We start from the raw sequence: 22,442 nt of genomic DNA, 5'->3' as shown, positions 1-22,442 counted from the left end.
AGACTGATGGTGTCAAGGTTACAGACAGAGAATAATTGGTACAAAAATGGTGAAAATCTTGCATTTGTTTGTTCTGGATTTGCTGCATTTCAGGTAAATTATAGGAACTGCATCTCACTCTGGAGCCTTGACAAGGATGTGGGGACATATTTGGAGTTAAAAATTTGTCTGACTAGCTCTTTTCAGTAACTTCCTGCTATGGTACATCCCACTGTGCAGGAGGCCAGAATAATAATGTCTCTTTTCCATTTCTCAAATAGCATTTCCTGCCTCTAAGGGATTCTTAACACAGTTATAGCACTGTCTGTCTCTTGGCATTCAAGACAGAGAAGACAATAAGCCCTAAATTGCAAAAAGTTGTCTTGAATATCTAAGCTTTCTGTAACCACAAGTTAGTAATTCAAAAGTGTGGGGAAACATGATGTGTCAACATTACAGTATTAGCAGCTCCCATATTTAGCATTGACTCAAAACATAATGAAAAGATTAAATCTGGCTACTGAAATCTACTGCTTTTTTTGTCATTTTCCAGTCTGCTAAATTGGAAATGGAGGCAGTTTAGCTCCAATGCAATAATATCAACTCATAAAAAACATTAAAAAAAATTTTTTCACTTTCTCTTCAGCGTACTTTTTCTTTGGCTGAATAACTTGCCACACACAAATTATGCAGCTCTCATTGGCATATGGAAGGAGGTAATAGCTACCAAATGATTTAATACTTTTGGTGCTGTGAGGAAAGTACAACTTTAAAGTATTTTTTCTTGTTTTTTAAAGAGTGGAAGAAGAAGAAAAAGCAAGAGAAAACAATACTCACCATCTCAGTTTTGTTTAAAACATGATAATATAATTTTCTTAGGCACGGTTTGAAAACACAGAAAATTTAAAAAAAAAACACAAAAAATTTCCTTCAAGTAGCAGAGGGCAAATAAAAACAATATAGATGAAAAATGAAAATTGGATGAAAACAAAAACGCTTTGCAGCAGATTCCAGATCACATCTTCACCTATATAATAACTGTCACTGCAGGAAAGTCAATGAAGCTACTCCAGTTGACTTTACCAAAGGATTCCATTCTGTCCTTTCACTGCATTCTGTCCCCTCAGCTCAACTTTGGTCAAAGAGTTGACAAGTGACATGTCTAGGGAGGCCTCAGCTACATCAAGAAGTCAGTGTCTGACCCACCAGCAAATTAGCTCGTGTTTATTGCTTTGCCTGACATAACATTTTATTTAATGAAAACATTAACTGCCTTATTGAATTAATATACACACTGCTGATGCATATTTCCCAGGTTGTATATGACATCTATTAAATATATATGTGCAGATATTACTCCTACATTTTCTTATGAGACAATGTAATTGATCAAGTGGGAATATACTTGGGCATTTTCATGGCTTTTCTGGGCATCTTAATCCTCATAGGTATAAATTAGAGTGGCAGATATACTGGAGGTTTTCCAAGTTTGTCTCCTAAATTATGAGCTGTTCAGCAAAAGCTGTGCTGCTACTGCTTTTGCACAGAATGTATGGAGGGGGAAAGACCCCAAAAAACCCAGAAGCTTGAAACTAAGCATATGCAAGTCCACCTTCTCTGCTCCTGTCCTCTCACTCACTCCCACACACTTATTACAGTCTAAATTTTAGTACCTTTATTTTTTTACTTTTCACTAAGCAAAGCTCCAGAATTATCTTAGGTGCACAGTGAAAATCATTTGGCCACCTTTCATGTGTTGCTTTTCCTTGTTCCTTCTTTTCCCTTTTCCTCTCTTCAGATCTCCTCCTTGTTAAGCCTCCCTCTTTGCCAGGATCAGAGGTATAAATGTTATATGTAAGAATGCAAGACTGCCCCGAGAAGTTCACATGTAACACAACATTGTTAAAGAAAGCTTTCAGAGTGAACCTTTTTTGATTAGCTGAATACTATGTTCAAATTGCAATTCTCAACAGGGTATTAAAATAAGAAACACAAAAATATTAGCCCATATAGATATATACACTTCCCACTGAAGTGTCTAGTATTAAACTATTGCAACAACACTGCATTACAGCCATGGGGGTGACATATTTGAGCAGTTGCTTTCATTCCAGTGGCCCTACTTTTATCAGTGACTGCTCATTCTTGTGAACAAAGGATTCACAACTGAGTCATTTACAGTTTGGGTAGCTCATGAAGCTCCTAAGCAATAGTATGGAGCCTCCCACTTTGGCTTACTGTGCCACAGAGTTATTCCCTTTACATCATGGAGCAAGACCTCACTGTCGCTGAAATGGAACTTCTTCACCTCCCCATCAGTCTCTCTGCTGTATTAAGATGGTTCACAGCGTAAAAAGGATGTAAATAATCACTGATCACTCTTTGAACCCTTGGTATGAAGAAGGAGTGAGAGAGACAGAAAAAGAAAAGAAAGGCAATACAAACCACAGCGAGTAAAACCTGATTAGGGTACGATAAAAAGAGGCAAAAGAGAAACAAAACTAATGAGAGAAAAGGACCTATGGAAGCCCAAGAACTGGTTTGCTATTCTATCTTCTATGTTTGTCTTGTAAATAAAGCCTCCCATGAAAATTTAAAAAAAAAAAAAAAAGCAAGAGGATTTGACTTAGAGAAGTTCTACTGTAAGTGAAGGCCCTGCTTCCACTGACCTTTCAAACTGCACATTAAATCCATAAGTGCAATATTAGCCTTAAAGGGAGAAAAGAGGCATAGAGAAAGCAGAAGAGCTGATAAATTGGGCAATGCCTCCACCACTATCTCATAGCCCCTTTTTGAAAATAGAAAGCTCCAGCTGCTGTAATGAAAGCCCTCAGTACAGAAAAAGCAGCTTTTAAAGCTCTGAGCTGATGAGTTATGCTGCACCCTGACTCACACACCTGTTCATATACTATCTAAATATATGTCCAGTAATTTTGCCTGCTGCAGTATTGTTGTTTGCATTTGAAGCAATCCATCAAAAATACAATAAAATGTTTAATGAAAGGGTGAGAAATATCCTTTCATGACAACCTCTTGGTCATATATGATTTGTTTCCTGAAATTGAGGTCCTAAGTGGCAGTTCTGTTCTTGACCTTGTATTCATTCCATCCAGCCTGTATGTCTGTTGTAATGAGCTGCCTTGCTGTTTCCTGTTCCCTGGCTTGTCACTATCTTTTTCTGGATTTTTTCTGTCCTCACCTTATGAGGCAGTAGGAATCATCCCTTTAAATCAGATTGTAGTTGTCAGTTGCCAGGGAGTTTGCAACTAATGAAAACGTATTCAATATCCACTACTTCCTGCCAATAAACAGGAATAGGAATTGAGAAGAAATGGAATTTCTTCTGGAAAAGTATAGAATACACAGGCCATCTGAAAATAGCTCAGAAATTCAAGATACAAAAGCATTTCACATATTTTCTACCTGAAAAAGGTTCTCATGAAAGTGTTCAGTAAAAATTATCATATTCCAAACTAATGATATTGTGTAAAATCTTACCTCACTCATTTCTTGAATTCACTGAAATGCAGCTATGGTATGTACATCCAGCTTCTGCACTGGGCACTAGAAGGCAAAAAGGCAGTACTCAGAAATAATTATGAGGCAACCAACTTACAATTCTCTACTCAGGTACAGAAAATTTAGTATTTAACATTAGTCTCTTAGGTATGCTTGTGCTGAAAGCATAATTCCCAAAGAGTTTACAAAACTTCTACAAAGGCATGGTACATGACATAACATTTTTTAAAAGGTATCAAACAGAAATACCACTCCTTAGAAACAGATGGACAAAAACACAGTCCTTTCTTAGCAAAAGAAGAAGGAGATGATAAAGAGCTTTAAAAATGCCAGCACATCTTGCCAATCATGCAGATGAGGAACTGCTGATGAAACAATTTGCAAAATGTTTTCTTTACAGTTGCAACTGGCTTTAACTGTCAAATTTTAAAACTTATATTTAGGGAAGAGCTGCTTAGAAAAGCTGAGGCATAGAATTCAGTGGAAAGCACAAAGCCAAAGGCAAGCCCAGTTAGTTGGTATTCATTTATGCAGCTAAATTTCAACTTCTTCTCAGGCTCAGGAAGAGCTGCCAGACACATTGAGGGAATCTTGGCATTTGAGATGTTTAAAATACTGCATTTCTTTTCCTCTATGCCCATCCTAAAAACTACAGCGAAGCTTTTCCAATGTAAACACTCCACACATCCATCATGTACTCACAAAGCAATATGGGCACTGTTGGTATTTAGTCTGGCTTAAGCTCCCATGGATTACACACACCTAATGAAAAGCTGTAACAGCACAAGTGAGGCATGTTTGTATCTATAAAGCTCAAACTACTACTCAACTCTACACTCTGTTCCATGGAACTGAGTCACAGAGTACAGATGAAGTGCAGATGAAGTGCAGAGTGAGGTCATTTCACACACACAGGTGTGCTCTGCCCAAAGGCCTGTGCAACATAGATCAGTAATTCTGAACACACCAATCCCTCCTCCCATCTCTAGGCTAAGTCAAATCAAGACAGAAGTCAGGCTAGTTTGATTTCTTTAAAAAAATCCTTATTTGTCCCAAATTTTCCAATGTTTCAGTAAACACCTGAGATGTAATAAGTGTGCTTTTTTAGTTAGGTTTGATTGTTAAAAACCCTCGCATAAAAGAGCAAAAAAAAAGTCTTCATAATAAAGACTTGTAAGTTTGGATGTTGAGCACATAACTATGTCTCCCCTGGGCCCTGGTCCATACCACACACTGCACACATACTGCCTTGGGGGCCCAAAACTGCTGACAGAGCAGCTGCCTGTGGTGCTGCTGAAACCGGAGCTGATCCCTAGGAGGGACTGGAGCTCAAACCTCCCACCTGTGGCCGACAAACCCTGCACGCCAGGAACAGCAGGAAGAAGTCACTTACTCAGCTTTTGCTTAGGTCCAATTGCTGTACCCAAATTTCTTAATTCATTTGGTGTTAGAGGACTTTTATTTGCAAAAGGAAAACGATGCAAAAGCCTCAGAAATAATAGCAAGCAGACCTACATTTTAACATATTCTAGAAATATTTTTCTGGTGAAAACTAACTTAAGTGTAATTAATTTATTCAGTAAGGAGATGCAGAGAGCAGTTGCTGATTTTGCAGAGCTCCTGCGTGTAACCCAATTTTGAAGAAATCTCTAAAGCAGGGATTTCACCTGAATTACTGAGAGCTATTAGACTTAGTTTTTGCTAAAATGTTAGCAACACGGCCAGACTAGGTTGCTGGGTTTCCTTCTTCTAGTGAAGCCTTTCAAATCATCATCTTAAATAGAGATTATAATGTCTCCAACTGTGTTAATTTAATGGCAAATTTAATCCTAAATATGCAGAGCAGTGCAGTTCTATGGGAAAAAAAAAATCCCTAGAGGCTTACCTCAGGTGGTTCTTTAAAAATATTATTATTTATCACGTTACAATTGCTAGAAAGTTAATTTAAATGGACCCACAGCTAAACAAATTAAGAAATAAATGCGTGCCTGTATCAATATATTGCCCCAAACCCATGCATGTTTTATGTTTTGGTGAATGCAAATAGATCCATTTTTTTAACAGTATCAGTTTTCACAGTATTATTTATTTCACGAGCTGGCTTTTTGACATACTGCTATTTTATATGCTGTTCCTATTGTCGTAGGAAAATCACTCTGAATACAAATAACGATAAAAACATGCAATCTCATTAGTCATTTCACCCATGAAATTGTAATGATAATTAGTCTTGCAAAGCTAAGTGAGTAAAATTTTTATTATTTTTGCATCCATTTTTGTGAACTGAGATACTGATATCTTATTAAACTAAACAGGCACATGAGCACAGGACCAAGATGTTAAATACCAATGTCTGTTTCTTCTTCATCTTGTGCTCCTAGGAGCCAAAAATTCCCCTCAGCTGGTTTGATCAAGGCCTATCAGGAGCTCCTGAGATTGTAAAGAAGGTGGAAGGTGGGAGGGGTGGGGAGGATGCACCATCACAATCATGAGAAAGCTGATAGCATTGGGGGAGAACTGGAAGAGCTTTCCACAGGGGTATTTTTTTAGCAGTGCTAACTTTGAGAACATAAAAATCCTAAAAATATACAAACCATAAAATATTTAGATATATGTTGTGTTCTTCATAGTTACCTTTCTTGCCAGGGAGTTATTTCAGGTAGTACAAGCTCAGGGCTTCTCCACTGTAGATTTAACTGTAGCTAATCCAGCTGCAGATTTGTTTAGAACATGCTGTGTTCAAATCCCGCAGCAATAAATGCTTCTGAAAGACAGAAAACAATTTTGCTTGAAAGTTCTGTACTTAGCATTTCTTCCTCAGAAAACCTCTAAATAAAAATAAAAATCTTAATTTTTAAATTGGAAAAGTACTTTAAAAGCTTAAATTCAAACCAAATGCAAAATTCAAAATCACACAACTTCAAAGCTTTAGCAGTTTCTTCTAAACTGGCTTAAACCCCCAGCCTGTGCCAGAACTATGTATGCACTACTAGCATCAGAGGTATATTCTGTATAGCATGGATTTCCAGGAAAGCAAACACTGCCATGAAAACTGCATCATGCACTCCCAAAATAATTCTGTCGGTTAGTGGATGAAAGGTGTAGAGTAGTTTAGGATGATATATAGTACAGAAGGCTGGTAAATCAAAAAACCGTGTCAAATATTCTCCCTTAAAAAAAATCATTCAGATTGATTTGTTCATGAGCACAGACTGAAAACTGACTAAGGAACTATAAACAAAAAGAGAATGACAAATGACAGACTATCAGTATTTAGGTACCCAGACACTTTTGGACTGGTTTTGTTGCTGGACTTCTTTTATATCCTTTAGTCTAGATAGAAAACTGGATGAAAAATATTATTAGATATAGAGTACTCAGGTTGTTTTATTCTGCTTACCCGAAGAGCCCTGTAACATACAACAAAATAAACAGTTCTTTTACAAAGCATATGAAGACATTAGACATATTTGTGAACAGAGTTAAAAATTCTGGGGTAGTGTTTCTATAATGACATAATCTTTGGAGAACTGAAGATGTAAATATAACTCAGTCTGATTTTACTACAGTTTTTCCACAACGAATCAGCAGCACAGAGAAGTGGGAAATGAGAACTTGTAAGCTGTTGGACAAATTGAACATATACAACTTTGGAAACCATAAAACTCTTTCACTGGGTACTGGAGAGTAATGCTGTTATTTAGTCTGTCTTGTACCTGTTGTGTGTCCTTGGGCAGATATTTTCAATAAGGCTCCATTTCACTATGGGGAAATGGATGGAAATATGGTGTTTCTAAATGAATGAGTACCCAGGACTTTTATGTCTAATTATCTCTATCTGGGAGTGGGCAACATGAATAAGGGACACCCCCCCCTCAGCAGTTCATTTTAATTAGTGTCAGGGTAAGCATAATTCAGGTAAAATGAAGCACAATTATGGCCACTGAAATGAAACTTGAAAAGTGCTGTACCTCAATTCGTGCTCTGTCATTGGCACGCTGGGAAAGAAGTGTTAGTCATAGAGAAGGTGCATTGCTTAGCTACAAGTTTGAACATAGAGAAATGAGCATAGACAAATCTCTGGAATGCGCGATCCACTTGGATCTTGAGACAGACTCCATTAAGTTCCAAGGAGATTTCCTTCATGCTCCCCTACCACCACTGTGCCAAAATCTCAAGGCTGTCAGGGAATGATGTGTGTCCTAGTGTGTGACAACCTGTTCTGCCTTCACACCACTTAATCTCTACAGGACAGTGTGACAGGAGCCCCAGATTGATTTGGAGGGGCTGAAGGCTGAGCTAAATCTGCCACATGCAATCACCTGAAGTACTGTGCTTGTTTGGACTTCAAAGTCAAAAGCAAATGTGAACTGTCAAGTCATCCAATGCTACAACATAGGTCCCATTCGCAAGATGCACATTAATGCCTTCAGTAACAAAGTACAGGACCATATTTTTAATTAATTAGTTAGCTAATTTCAATTAATTAATATAAAGTCCAACTCTACGTATTCCGAGATTTCAGTGGATATACAACACTTGGCATTTTTGCAGTATCATTATCTTGAAAATCTCAATAAAATCTTCACAATTTTTTGAGAAAGTCTACCTCCTTGGCACCTACATTGCAATTGGAGACACAATTTTTAGGATATTCATAATAGTAAGATACTGGGATCCTCACCAGTAACTAACTGAAGTGAAAGTCAACAACTTTGCACCATCTCAACATGTGATTCTCTATCTTGGCATGTCGTGCAATTAAAAAAAAAATTAGAAATAATTTATCTGAGATTTTTTTCCAAATAAGCTATTGATAATTTTGGTTTCTTTTTTTCCATCCATTTAAATATTAACGTATTCAGTACTAAAATGTTACATTTTAAACGTGAAGTCAAACACCACGGTCCTTTTTTGTTGTATTTTAGATTAATCTTTTCATTCCAATTTGCAATTGAAAAAGTGAGCAGTGGTTTAAAAATGCAAAATAAACATAATGATAATTCACAGACTATGGGATACAAACATAATTAATTTTATTCTCAGTTGAAAGGAAAGAAGTGCTGTTCAACTGTTCTTTGTCTTGAAAACTTTAGGTTTTAAAATGCATCAGAAAGAAAATCTAGTGGCCCCAGTCCCTGCGATGTTGTATTAAACTTCTTGAAACAAAACCAACTTCTTACAATCCACCATTTTGCTTCAGCTGAGTATAATCAGTGAAATGCAAACTGATGTGAAAAAATTGCCTGCAGTGCTTGATGTAAACTAAAATTACTCCTATAAATTCAGTGTTCAAATTATCTGACAACTGCTGTTGTATTAATTTTGCTGCTGAATACATTGCACGACTGCAAATTCACTTTCTCACTCACGTCACAATTACTTTGGATTCTGGTCAGGAAAAACTACTAAATACACCAATAGTCTTGTAATACTTAAAACCTGTTTAAAAGTAGGAGATTTAGCCAAAGTGAATGATCTTCCTTGCATTGGTATATCTCTTGCCAATTTAAAAAAAACCTTATTGACAAAAGCTTTTGTAAAAAGTAAAGTGAACAAGTTTTATCTCTTTCCTTGAAAATACCAACTTTCACCAAAAGAACTCTTTGCTGCTCCTTCCAAGAGAGCCAGAGTATTTCCAAACAGCAAGCTTGGGTAGTCTCACAGAGACACACACGTACATGTGTGTTAAAACAGGTGCATGGTCACATGGACAAGAACTGGATCTATAAAACAAGCTACAGATCGCAGCAGAGGACAGTAACAGAATTCAAAGTCAAGTCTCTCAGTTCCTACACTAGTGCCTAGGCTTCTAGACCAACCATCTTTTTCGAGGCAGCTGCAAGGAGTCTTGCAAATGAAATCAAAATCTCTTCCCTCTTTTTCTCACTTTTTACTCTGAAGCTTTGAGGAGATACCAGAAGTGTACAGAATGCATCTCGTACTTTTGATTTTGAGTGTTTACCCTGATTTAGCACTAGTTCAGTCATGCTGTTGAAAATAAATATCCTTGAAACATTTATTACAACTTTATACATATGGAATCTCAGTCACAAGGGTGTTTCTGCAGCTAAAGCCTTTCTCTGTCTCTGACCCTATATGCATGTGAGAAAAATGGGGTATGATACAGAAAGAAAGAGGTTATGCAGTCCTGCAGTTTGTTTAAATAAAACTTAATCCAGTCTTGAGGATGAAAATTGCTAAGTAATAAATGCTTATGATTCCCAGTATAATTTCCTCTCTAGCTTGTACTAATTCCATGGATTTTTGTTTCACTGAGCAGCCTCTGTGCCAGGGTGCAGCGTGGACAGGAGCTGCCCTGCATGGGCAGGAGTCAAGGGTGAGAGCAAGGCAGGACACAGGAGGGCTTTGTCCCCACCAAGGGGGACACACAGACACCATCCCACACCTCCTGGGCAAGGGGAGCAGAGCAGGACAAGAAGTAGGTCCGAGGTACATTCCAGTGTTGGCCAGGTAAGCCCATAGTGATGAGACACAGAGCTGGAGAGGTGCTGAGCTGAGGAAGAGACACTCTGACCAAGCAAGGGCACCCGTCTTATCACCACCTGGGATTGCCATCCCACCCTCTGGCTGGTAAATTAGGCTTAATGTCAGGGTTCCAGAAAATATATCATGCACTCACATAAAAGCTGGAGGCCAGATAAAATTCTCTTTCATTTTCTTTTAGCCACAGGGCATTTGATGACGAACTGTCAGTAGCAATGTGTTAACTTTTCACCAAAACTGTGTAAATAAAACATTTCTGTCAGTAAAAAAACATTTTACACATCCTTTTGATGTAAATTTAATTTTCCTACTTTTCCTTATTTTAATCTTTTGCTCACTTTCTTGAAAACTTCAGGACAAAGCATTTTCAGAAGATCGCTCACTATCCGTGACAGTTTTTACACGCACCCAAGTAGGTGTAACAAAGATCATCATTACTTTGCAATTTTCAGCCTTTAGACTGGATTAGGTTTTATTTAGGCCAACTCTAGAACTGCACAACCTCTTTCTTTCTGTATCACAGCCCTCTTTTCTCACAGGTATATAGGGGCAGAGACAGAGAAAGGCTTTAGCTGCAGAAACACCTTTGCAACTGAGATTACACAGAATGTCAAATCATTTCACAGAAACATTCAGTTTGCCAGTTTCAATTATGTTCAACAAGTACCAAATTACAAACGACTTTTTATGTGTAATATGTCAGCATAACTTCAGGGTATAGGTCAAGCCTTCCCTGCACTGGTTTCTCCAAACATTAACACCTTCCCTTACACATCTATTTTCAGCTAAATAAAGCAGTTGCTGGAGGAATTTCACATCTACAGTCTTGCATCTCCTTCACAGTCTGGCTGAGAAAATCTTACCTATAATTAAAGAATTCATCCTGCTCACAAAAGACTTTAACACAAATTCTTCTGCCTTGACTGGTTTCAGAAACTTTATTGAAGCTGCAGAAAATTACAAAGTCAAGCCACATACCTAACTCACCACATTTTCCACCTTACTTCATTTTAATGCCACACCTGATTTACAGCAATACAATCCCATTTAAAATGGAAAAAATATTTCTATATTCACTGTAGGAAGTCAGTGATAGGCCGAAAAATAGGTATTAAATTCTCTTTTCCCCAGGTTTTATCACTGAATATCACCTTTCCTTCTGGGAAGCAAGTATCTTTCCAAACCACAAGTCCTTTCCTCAGACTTTGGTAAATGTTTATAAGGGGATTTGATTACACTTTCCTCTACTCTCTTACCAATTTCTTATGCCACCTGAAGTCTTAAATGTCAGGGGAGACAAAAAAATCTGTTTCTGTCCTTCCACCAGCAAATCACTTTCATTCCTTTTTATTTCACAGTAATCAACTTCAAGGCACATTTGTTGCAACTTCCAGTATTGACTTTTCTTCCCTCTTTTGTCCCTGTTATCACCCCCCCCCTAATTAATTTTAAAAGGTAGGAAGTACCCAGGACCATGTTTCCTAATTGTTGGAAGGAAAAAACCACTTTGCTATTCAAGCTGATTCCCATAAACCTTGGCAGAATGGTTCTCAGTCTTTTAACTACTGCTAAGGTTTCTAAGACCTCTGTTCCCCGTGGTTGCAAACTTTTCAATTCCCACAGGCCAAGCTCTCTGCTGGCACAATTCCCTTGATTTCTCTGGGTTTAGCTTGGCAGCAAATTTGACCTCTCTCTGTCTTTGTACATTACTGAAATCATTCTAAAAGGCTAAAGTCAGGATTTCATAACTGGACATAATCCAGGGAGACACGATGTTATATGATGAAAGAATCTACATCTGAGGCAGCAGAAGCACTGCTGGCCTGGCAAAAGCTGGGAATGTCAAGTAGTCAGAGTTTGATGTTTAAAGGTTGTTTTCTTGCTTGGGATGACTGAAATGGCAGGGTGACACTTTGAACAAATATTGAGTTATTTTCCACAGAGAAGAGTTTACGTTCCTGTCACATTGAAACTTAAGTAGTGGTATGTCTTAAATTTCTTTAAAGAAAGTGTGTTATTCTTTTTTCTTTCTAGGAATTTTTCAGCCTAATTTAACACTGTAAGCAAAACCAAACCAGAAATTAGCTAGTCATTAGTTACTGTAAATCAGCATGGACCCTCAGAAGACAATGAAGTGATATCATGTAGGTAAGTAACACTGCTGACTTCTCTCTTACCTTTTTTTTTTAAATTGAAATTTTTTGAAAATTCTATCATGATATTGGGAAAAAAATATATATATATATTTAATTTCCCTTCTTTGACACCAGCCTTCCATTCCAATAGTGAAATTTGCAAAAAGATAATATACCTTCTAGTTTTTGTTGGTTTGGGTGGTTTTGGTTTTCTTTTTCATTTCTGTCAATAGCACACAAGCCATATTTATCTTCCAAATATCAAGGTAGGTTTTAAATGTGTTGTAATCTAAATTTAATTTTTCAGGGAGGAATGAATTGGTAATTATCTTTCTTAATAAAATGTGCTGTAATTTCAGGTAGTTTTTAAATGAGGCATGACTCATACTTAACAGGACCATTGCATAAATGCCTTTCAGTTGCAGCTTAATGAGTTGATGCCCAACTCATTTTTCCTGACTCTTTCTACATGATTCTTCCAAATTTACTCACTACAGGGGAGCAACTCACTTTCTTCAGATTAGGATGAACCACTATAGAATGAAATTATTGAGCATTGTAAACAACAGTACATCCCTTGCTAGTCCCTGCCTGTAACTAAATGGCAAATAAAAAGAAAAAGAACATTAAAGCAGCATAATCACATGGAATTTACCAGTTGCTACCCAAAAATAATTACATTGTTATCATGGTAGTGGTAAAGTACTAGTTGTTCATTGCTAATAACTCTCCCAGGGCTCCTATCTTTACAGGGACCATTGCTCTGAGTCATTAATGTATAATAAATTTGCAATGGTGAGTGAGCAGGATCGATCCCGTTCTGCCTCTTTCCTTACCCTTTCCAGTAAAGAGGCAAAACTGCCTGTGTTTAATGACTTCCCTCTTCAGCAGCAGAGAAAGAACTTTGCATCTCAGTTAATTACTGTGTGCCTTGCTTTACTGGATTTGCAAAGCATGAAGTCTCACTGAAGAAAATGAGGATTTGTATATACGTCCAAAGCACTTTGCTAATCAGAACTGGACTTCAGCATATGTGTTTACTGGAGTTACATCTACAGCACTGCACCCCTGTAAGGCATTCACTCCACAATGCCATTTCACAGAGTTCATGTTCCAGTTTTCACCCCTGGGAATCACAAACACATCTTATCTCACTCATTGCACAGGAGGGATGTCAGCCCTGTTCATACATGTGGGTATGGACAGTGACTTAGTACTGAACGTGGAGTCCTCTCCAGCAGGGAAAACTCTCCGCTAGCTGAGGGAGCTGGTAAGGAAGCAGGAGATAAAGTGGATCAGGTATTCCCCTTATAGCAATGTTTCTGAGACATGATACGTGCTCTTTCCAAACTTCTAATTTATTGCTGTTATTGTTTCCTATTCTTCACTGAATTTTAAAACTGTACAAAAGGAAATTGAAAAGTTCATTATAGGAAAATCAAGCCTTAAGTGTATTCATCACACAAACAACTTCATCCCTTGGTATTTTATGCTCCAATTCAAACAACACATCTGTTCATAATTGCATGCATGACTCGGTAAGTTTACTACAGGCTACAAATTTATGAGTGGTGGAAATACTGGAGGAAGACAAGGATAAAGCATTTGAAATGCAAAGATCTTTAAAATAGTATATATAAAACACAATTTCAGACTCTAAGATATATAATAACCTGTGTTTTTTTCTAATTCAAAGCCAATACACTTCTGTACCTAAGTCTGGTATTGATGGTCTGTCATACTCTAGAGAAAAAAAAACATTTTTTAAAAAGACTGGTATTTCAATCTCCAAGTAATCAGTAGTTAGATAATCACCATAAATCCCAGTTTCCATAACAATATACGCCTAACTTCCTCTGGAATAATTTAGTCCTTTGTTGTTCCCCACTAAAAAAAACCACCTTTAACATATACATCTTGGGTCTAGTACCTCAAAGTTTATTCTATTGCATTTTAAAGCTGAGAGATATTTTTTTTATTCCGTGATACTGAAATATTGTTGAATTTATAGCTCTTCTATCAGGGCTGTATAAAATCCTTCTTCCCCATAAAACTACATTCTCCTCCCAACATTCAGTGGTATAAATATGTGAATGGCAGCAGTCCCACACTGTACACTTCCAGAATAGATTGAGTAGAATGGAATAAAACCAGTGGAAAGCAGCTTGTATTCTGAGCAGCATGAACATCCTGAAGAAAGAGTGAGATGGGAATTCTCTTCAGGCAACTGAGTTTGAAGATTTTGCCTCTCAGTAGAAAGGATAAATACCAGTGGCTTTTAGCAAGGACTCTGCCTTGACCCAAGAACTCAATATTTTGAAGCTTCATGGCATTTATCATTCTCTTCTTTATTTCAAATCTACTGTTTATGTTAATGCACAAGGAGGAATTTACAGAGCTCATGCACTCCTAAATGAAACATAACCATTTGATGTCAGGGTAGTGTTATTAGTTAACAGCATCGAGCACAACTTCCACTGTCTTGCTATGATGTGAATTTTTTTTTTTACTTTTTATAAACTTGCCGTGCATATTCTTTGACATTATACCTCTAATACCTCTGCTATCACAAGCAACTTTGTGGCCGTACCTGCTAGCCAGGATGCTGCCCAATATGAAGTACTTGAGCAGAACAAAGAATGAGACCTTCTGCCCTTGGCTTTCCACCTCCGTGCTGCTTTCCAGCCATTGACAGGGGGATTTAGAGACAGTGAGATCCTTTCTCCCTGTGCAACTCTCACACCCACAGCTGCACTTATGGCATTCTTGTAACAGATTGTAAAGAGCTGCAAATGTGCATCCATTACCATTTCCTGATGGCTACTCCAGTTCTAATCAATTTAACTGGTTGTTACAACGAACCTGGGGGTATCCAAACACCTCTCCAATTTTACAGGACCAATTGAATTTGCTGAACCAAACAGAGACACCTACCACCATCTAGCATTAGACTGGCTTATAATGCACATCGACGGGAAGTAACAGGTAGGACATCCCAACACTCATGGGAATTTCCCTTTTTACTTACCCCAGCAGGTTGGTAGGAAGTCAAAACTAGGGAAAATGATTCTGCTAAATCTAAATTCAAAAATAAAAATTATCTTGGAAAAAAAGTGAGAAATGTTTTGGAAAAAAGAAAGCTCTTATCATCAAATTTCCAGAGCATCTGTTAGTGAATAATAACATTTGTAAAAGGATTTTTCATGGAAAACACTGCTTCCTGAACAATTCTGTTAGGCCCTGTAAGGGCAGCTCCAAGTATAAGGCTGACTTGCTCAAAGAGGAATTAAAACCTCACTACTTTTATTCTGCCCATACCTTACACTGTTTCCTTGGAAGAAAATGGAATCACTGAAAATTAAAGCTAAAAATTAGCTAAAGAATCCTACAGGAATAAGAGGGTTTTTGTTTGTGGTTTTCTTTGATTGTTTGTTTTGTTTTTCTTGAAAGAAGGCTAAAACTGAAAAATCTGCAAAAAACTTCAGAAATTTGGCAGCTTAATAAAACATTTCCATTCAGGACCAAAGTTTTACACCCTTGAAAAAGCATCTGTAATGAGATAGATAGCTTTTCCGATTGAGTAACGGTACCTGCCCTGTCACTTAGCCTTGTCAAGGATTTTTTTTCCCCGAACACTGAACTAATCAATAGCCGTTCAATAATATACATGATTAGTGCAGTACAACAGTGTTTTCACCCTTCTAACATAATAGAAAACAAACATAAGGAGAGATTTCTAAACCCTTTTAGGCACTATTACATGAAGAAGGTTTTTAAGCCTTCTAACTATTCTGCAGGTTTTAATTTATAAAGCTCAAATATCTAAACATGCAAATGACATTTTTTTCTAAATTCTTAAAATATCAACAGAGGTATATCACTGAGTTGTTGAAAATATCAAGCAGTCATTAATATTTTGTTTCAAATCATTTCTGTTCAACTTATTTATCGTAAGAAATCATTGCTTTTATGTAGATAGAAAGCATTTCATAACTACATGAGAATAATTTCCATAGCTAATAATAATGGTTCTCAAAAGCTCAACTTCCTGATTCTGTGACTTGAAGAGCCCAGAACTCTTCATAAAATCATTCCTCAGCTTTGTAACTCTCCCAGACCAGTAATGCCATTCTTTTTATAGCAAAATGCTTAAACATTTGCACTCCCAGGCTTAAACTCAACCATTTGCTTGATCTCATTTGGATCCATTACCTCCATTTTAGCAACTGTAAGCAGAAACAAAAAAAAAGCTAAACAGTTTTTATGAAGTCTGTGTTACAGAAAGAAGCTGAATTCAAGATGTCTAATTCCAAGACTCCTTCTGTAAATCCTTCACTTCTAGTTATTAAAAAGGAAATAAAATTATTTAAACGCTTTCCTCCTCTTAGACTCTTTATCCATTGCTTTCCCTGGGTGCAGAGTCTATATAGGACTGAAATACAAGGTATCCCAAGTGGTTTATCTAAAATGAGTGCTAAATCAATGCTGCAGTTGTCACATAATCTTGTACACCTTCAGTCTAAAAGTTTAGGTTTCAATAACATCTCTAAAATGCCTGGAAATACAAATGGATACTATCTAGAAGTCAATGAAGCTGCTGAACTGAAAGGGCAACCTTCAAAATTGGATCAATGGATCATGCTGTGTTCTAAACATGACTGTTGTTGCCTTTCTGTCTGAGATAGGCCTGTATGAATCAGACACAAGAATACAAACCAGAAAGTATTTAGTAGCACAGAGAAAAAAAATCCACTTTTATTCAAACTCCTGGTTTCAAGAAGCAGTAATAGGCTTACAAAAAGTGGCTGATTCTACACACACTCCAGCAACTGTTTCAAAGGGTTTATCTGTCTTTTAAGAAATTAGTATTATAGGAAATCCAAAGATGGAGAATCTGAGTCATGGAAATAAAGCATTGTTTGAGAATACATTCTGCTCTTAATGTGAATATTTTACAACTCTAGGGTGTTGTGCATCCAAGGCCACATACCACAAAACCAAATTACAATACCTGTCAGAGTCAATGAGTCCATTTCTTCCACCATGGGTGAACTTTGGTTTAGGCTATGTTTTCAGTGCAGTGTGAGAGAATGGATAAAAACACAAGAGACCTTTCAGACAAGTAGTGTCTGTTCCCACTTTTGTCAGTACTGCATTGCATGGCCTTAGGCAACTCCTACCCTCATTGTGCTTTAGTTTCCCCAACATGTAAACATTTCTCCAGCTGAGGAATGTTGAAGGCAGAACAAAGCCACAAATAAGTGCAGATGCTTGTGTGATAATTTCCCTTTGAACTGGATTATTTACAAATAACACCACCATATAGAGTAGTCAAAGGATGATCATCTCCAATAAGAACAAGCTTGCAAATAAAATTCTTGTTATCCATTAAGAATGTCTTGCAGACATTGCCAAGTTATGAGCTGCTGAGTCTAATTTCCACTCCAATATCTCATTCTCAGACTCTCAAAATATATTTGACTCTTGGTCATGACATAAATAATCCACAAAACCACATTCATAACATTGATAACACTGATAATTATACATCACTTTCTAACTGAATAGAACACAACCAGTGGTAAGGATACAAGTAATGAAGCAGGATTACTCATGTCAGTATTAAAGTGCTGTTATGGAAGTCATATACATATGTAAATATTTTTCATCTTGTTACATAGAATGTGAGCAAATACGAAAGCAAGGTTTTACACATTCACATTTTAGTGGTGTTCTTATTAATAACTACAAAAACCTCTGCAACTGAAAGACTGCTTTCATGATTTTATATATATAGTGAAAAATATCCAGGTTTTGCTGATGGATATAGGCAAATTTATCCTGTGCAAGGAAGTTGGTGCCCTGGCTATTCCAGCTGGAGTATGGATACACTAGAGAACCATGCAAACATCTCCTGCTTCCTGCTGTGGCTGCCTCCCATTCTCACTGTCTTTGCAAAATGCACAGAAATGCAAAAAAAAAAAAATTAGTCAATTATTAGAGTGGAAGTTTAAATAGATGCATTGACATGTGCAAATGGACAACTTGGAAATGGTGACTGATCTCTCCCGTGTGTCTCTGTGCCCTCACAGGACCGCCACTAATGCACTGTTAACAAGTGTTCCATCATCTGATTTTAAGCTCACTGAGAAGCTGGATTAAAGATCCAGGCAAAAGTCCCAACTTTGTACATCTTTCTATGCAAATGCAACAAAGTTGTTTGGGATTTGAGCATTATAGGTGGCTAAATTCCTTAAATTATTCGTCTCATTATAAACTTGTAAGTTTTTCTTCTACAGTTGTTCCAAGGTGATTTTCTGACCTTTTTTTTGCTAGCCTTTAAAAGTAGAGAGACCTCTCCATCTTAGGAAAGGGATTGCTTGCATCCACAAAATGAACCCATGACAATGAACCGATGAGAACTTTTGTATTATTATTATTCTACTCTAAATAACAACTAAAAGCCTTGTGAATGACAATAGCTGAAAATAGCAGCAAGGTTTGAAACACAACAGCAGGTGCTCTATGAGAACCCTGTTCTATTCAGCTGGTTTTCACATGTGCACACAGGCAGCACCATTTGCAGGCTTTGACATTAAAGAGCTGACTAGACAAACACACACAACAGATGCCAGTGGAAATTTTACTGTAAAAGCAATACTTCACAAAAAATATTAGGGTCTGTATTAAAGGCGTTCAAATTTATAATTGCCAATAGCAAAAGAACTCACAACTACCACCCAGTTAATCAGCTACAGAAACCAGCTTTGACACTTGTAGAGTCAATTCAATCAAAAATATCTGTCAGCACTGAAACATTTCTCCTGCTGCACAAACATGCATAACATGAGCAAATTTCAGAGTGGAGAAACACACTTAGCAAGGCAGACACAGAACACAGGCTCCAAACCTATGGGTCATATTTCAACACAAAGAGCTGAAAAATTCCCAAAGCTAAAAGGAGCTAGAAAGGAACCCGATCTTGGATCATTTCCTGGGGTTACAACGCTCAGTCCTTCTGACTAAGATGCTTTTGGCAGATTTCATTTGGAAGAACATCACTTCTGTATTTTTAATCTCTCCCTGTACACAAGAGCCAAATTATACACAGCCCTTTGGAACAAGCCTCTTCTGCTGCAAGGAAAGCTCTGTTGTGGCTGCCAATTTACTCTTACCTTACCTACCCATTCATCACAGCACAAGATGGCAGCTCCAAGCAGCCAGATCTCTCTCTCTTTTGTTGTCACCAAGAGAAAGCAGAACCTCTTCTGCAGCAGTGTACTGGCCTACAGCATTGCTTGGAGCCATCTAAGCAAATAATTTCAGCCAGAGAAACAAAGCTCACACATAGCAACAAACAACATTTCACAGAGAGAAAACTGGCTGAGAACAACAGTGTGAGCATTTGAGATGGTGCCAGCTTATGCAGCGGAGGAGAAAAGACACAAAATCTTCCAGCTGCCCTGGGAAAAGATGTGAGAATAAAAGACACAGTGCAGGAAAGGTGCCCTATAAGGGAGAAAACAGAGGCATAACTTCAATGTGAAAAAGCAACGTGGTACAGCGGTTGGGTATTGGTGCCAAAGGAAACAGCACATCAACAAAGCAAACTGAGCCAAGAGAGTTTTCCTCAAAATACTCTTTACTGGACTGGTGTGACTTAGAAACTTACAGCCAACCTTGCAGTAATGTCTCATTCTGTGGAGCAACTGCTTTCCTAAACAAAGCTACTGGCCTCTACAAGGCTCTGCTCACAGATATTCTTTACCTTTAAACTTCTTTTGATGTGTGTGTTTTCTCATGAGTCTACATGCAAGATCCAGAACTTCTATACCGTTCTAGAATCAGAAATACTATTTTGAAATTAATCCTTATAAAGTCACAGTAAAAATAAGAACACACATCCACTAATCTTACAGAGTCAATACCACAGGCAAAAAAAAAAAGAAAAAAATCAGACAGCAGACTAAAGCACCTCCTCTGTCTTCCTTCTCTCAGAATATACTTGTTCCATGCAGAAAGGAGCTTAGAAATTCGTCTTGATTCTGATCTGGCATTTGAATCATATGTTTTTGCACTAATTAAATTTGCCTATGTATAAATGACTTCATCAAATTGCCCCTGTGTGCTGATCATGCTTTCTTATTTAAACCTTTTTAATCTCACTTAATCTGTTTTAATGACAGCCTCTTTGATCACATCATTAACAGACTACTACTGTTGATGCTACTTTCAAGAATACTTGAACTGGCCAAAGTAGCATAATTTTGGTTCTTGGGTACTCATTACAATTATTACTGCAAAGCTACTTTCATTTAATTCACTCTCCCCTATAATACTGTTTGTGTTAAAGAGCCGCTCTAGTTGGGCAATACTTACAAACTAAAATGCACAAGATTAGTTCAGCCTATGCTCTTCTTTTCTACAGTCAAACTGCTCACTTTCATCAAGTGTAGACTTCGCTGTTGATATCTCAAAAAGTCATAATGGGTGGAGGGTTTGGAGAGACAACCAGCTCATTGAAAGTCTCTTTACTGCCCTGATAATGTCAACATTATGATATGTTGTTCTTGCAGCCTTTAAACTAAAAAAACCCAAACAAACAAATAACAGGAAAACAAACCAAAACAAAAGAAAAATAATATTAAAACCTTCAAGCAAATTTGGATGGCTTCAGGTCTACCATAACAATCAAAACTGACTGTTTGTGATAAGGAATAACTTATATTTACACACACCCCCACTCTTGATAGCCAAAGCAGAGAATCATGACTTTAATCTTATTTATATGCAAAAGAGCATTATACAGTCAAGAAAGGCTTCATTCAAGTAGAATGAATCCAAACTACTGTACAGTTTCAAAGTATGTTGGTTTGGTTTATTGCCACCTATTCTGAGTGTTATATGCAACCTGAATAAGTAATGTAGATTTGTGTGTGTGTTTAAACATACCACATCAATATAAAATTTATAATGGAGTGTCTGCTTTTCAGTGACATGGTCTTCTTTCTCCATCACATGTTTCTTGTAATATACACATGAAAGTAAAATCACAGCAAAAAAAATCAATTACAGTGCCATTTTTAAATGTATAGTTTTATGTGTTTTTCTATGCTTACCTTTATCCCCCATTAGCAACCTTGTGTAGCATTATTGTACATTGATACCATCATGTGTCAGATCATACCATGATCACGTGGCTGCACAGTTGCCTCCTCCCTTCATCTACGTTACAGATTTATTTGGTGCAGGCAGTAGCAGCCAGGTAGTTATGTCTGAGATGTTCTGCTTCACGATATTTTCCATTTAGGAAATATCTCTCTCTTTCTCATTTAGGAATTTCTACACACCAGTAGCTTACAAGTCCAAATCAGAAATATTTCTAAATCCAACACAATTAATAAACATTTCTGCAACGTCCACAGGCTTATTTATTACATGAAGAGGTAACAAAACCTATGTTGCTTACAGAAAGGTTGACCCACAGAAATGTAAGTTGTCCTCAACGTTTTTAGCAAATGCAAGTTGTTCCCTGAACAACCTTTTTTTGTTACATGAATAAATGGTCTGCCTTTCATTGTGAAGCCAGAGCAACTTAACTAAAAGATGTTCAGCTATGTTTTTAATCATTACTACAAGCAAAAGAGAAGAATAGAAAATGCTTAAGTCTGCATTGTCTCCCTTCCCTCTGGCTTACTTTCTTCTCCCTGGTTCTAATACAGGGCAGGAAGGTGGCTGGCAAACTCTGAACATCTACAAACATCACACACTTATACACCTCTTTCAAATTTCCTGAGCCGGAAGTATTTTGGAGAAAGTTGCAGGACTTTCTTACATCTCTCAAGCCCTCTGTATTACCACACAGAGAGAAGAAATATGAAAATGTATTGTTTGGAAGGTAGTACAGAGGATGAACTTAACAAATCAGAGTCTCTCAGGCATCAGAAGAGACTCAAAGAGCTGAAGTTCTAATATCCCCAAGGACATCCAGACCTGCTGCTCTCAGACACAGATTAACACGGACACTGAAATCAAAACTAAATGGATTAAAAGAAAGAAAAAAAGAACCTTGCCAAATTTGCACAGCTAATATTAATGCAAAGGATTAGAGAGAAAATCTTAACTGCAATCTCAGTCTGTGCCTGGGAAAATCATTATTAATTACAAACCGTGTCTCGTAACATCCCTAACCAGCACAGCCTTACTGGAGCACATCCGTGCACCAGGTGAATTCCTAAGGCGAACAGAAGCACTTTGGGTTGTACTTATTTTCTTCCCCTCCTTTAACAAAATACCCCAACT

Source organism: Neopelma chrysocephalum, unplaced genomic scaffold, assembly GCF_003984885.1.
Source record: "Neopelma chrysocephalum unplaced genomic scaffold, ASM398488v2 Primary Assembly neopelma1_98, whole genome shotgun sequence".
Lineage (NCBI taxonomy): Eukaryota > Metazoa > Chordata > Aves > Passeriformes > Pipridae > Neopelma > Neopelma chrysocephalum.
Note: the sequence above shows the minus strand (reverse complement) of the source record.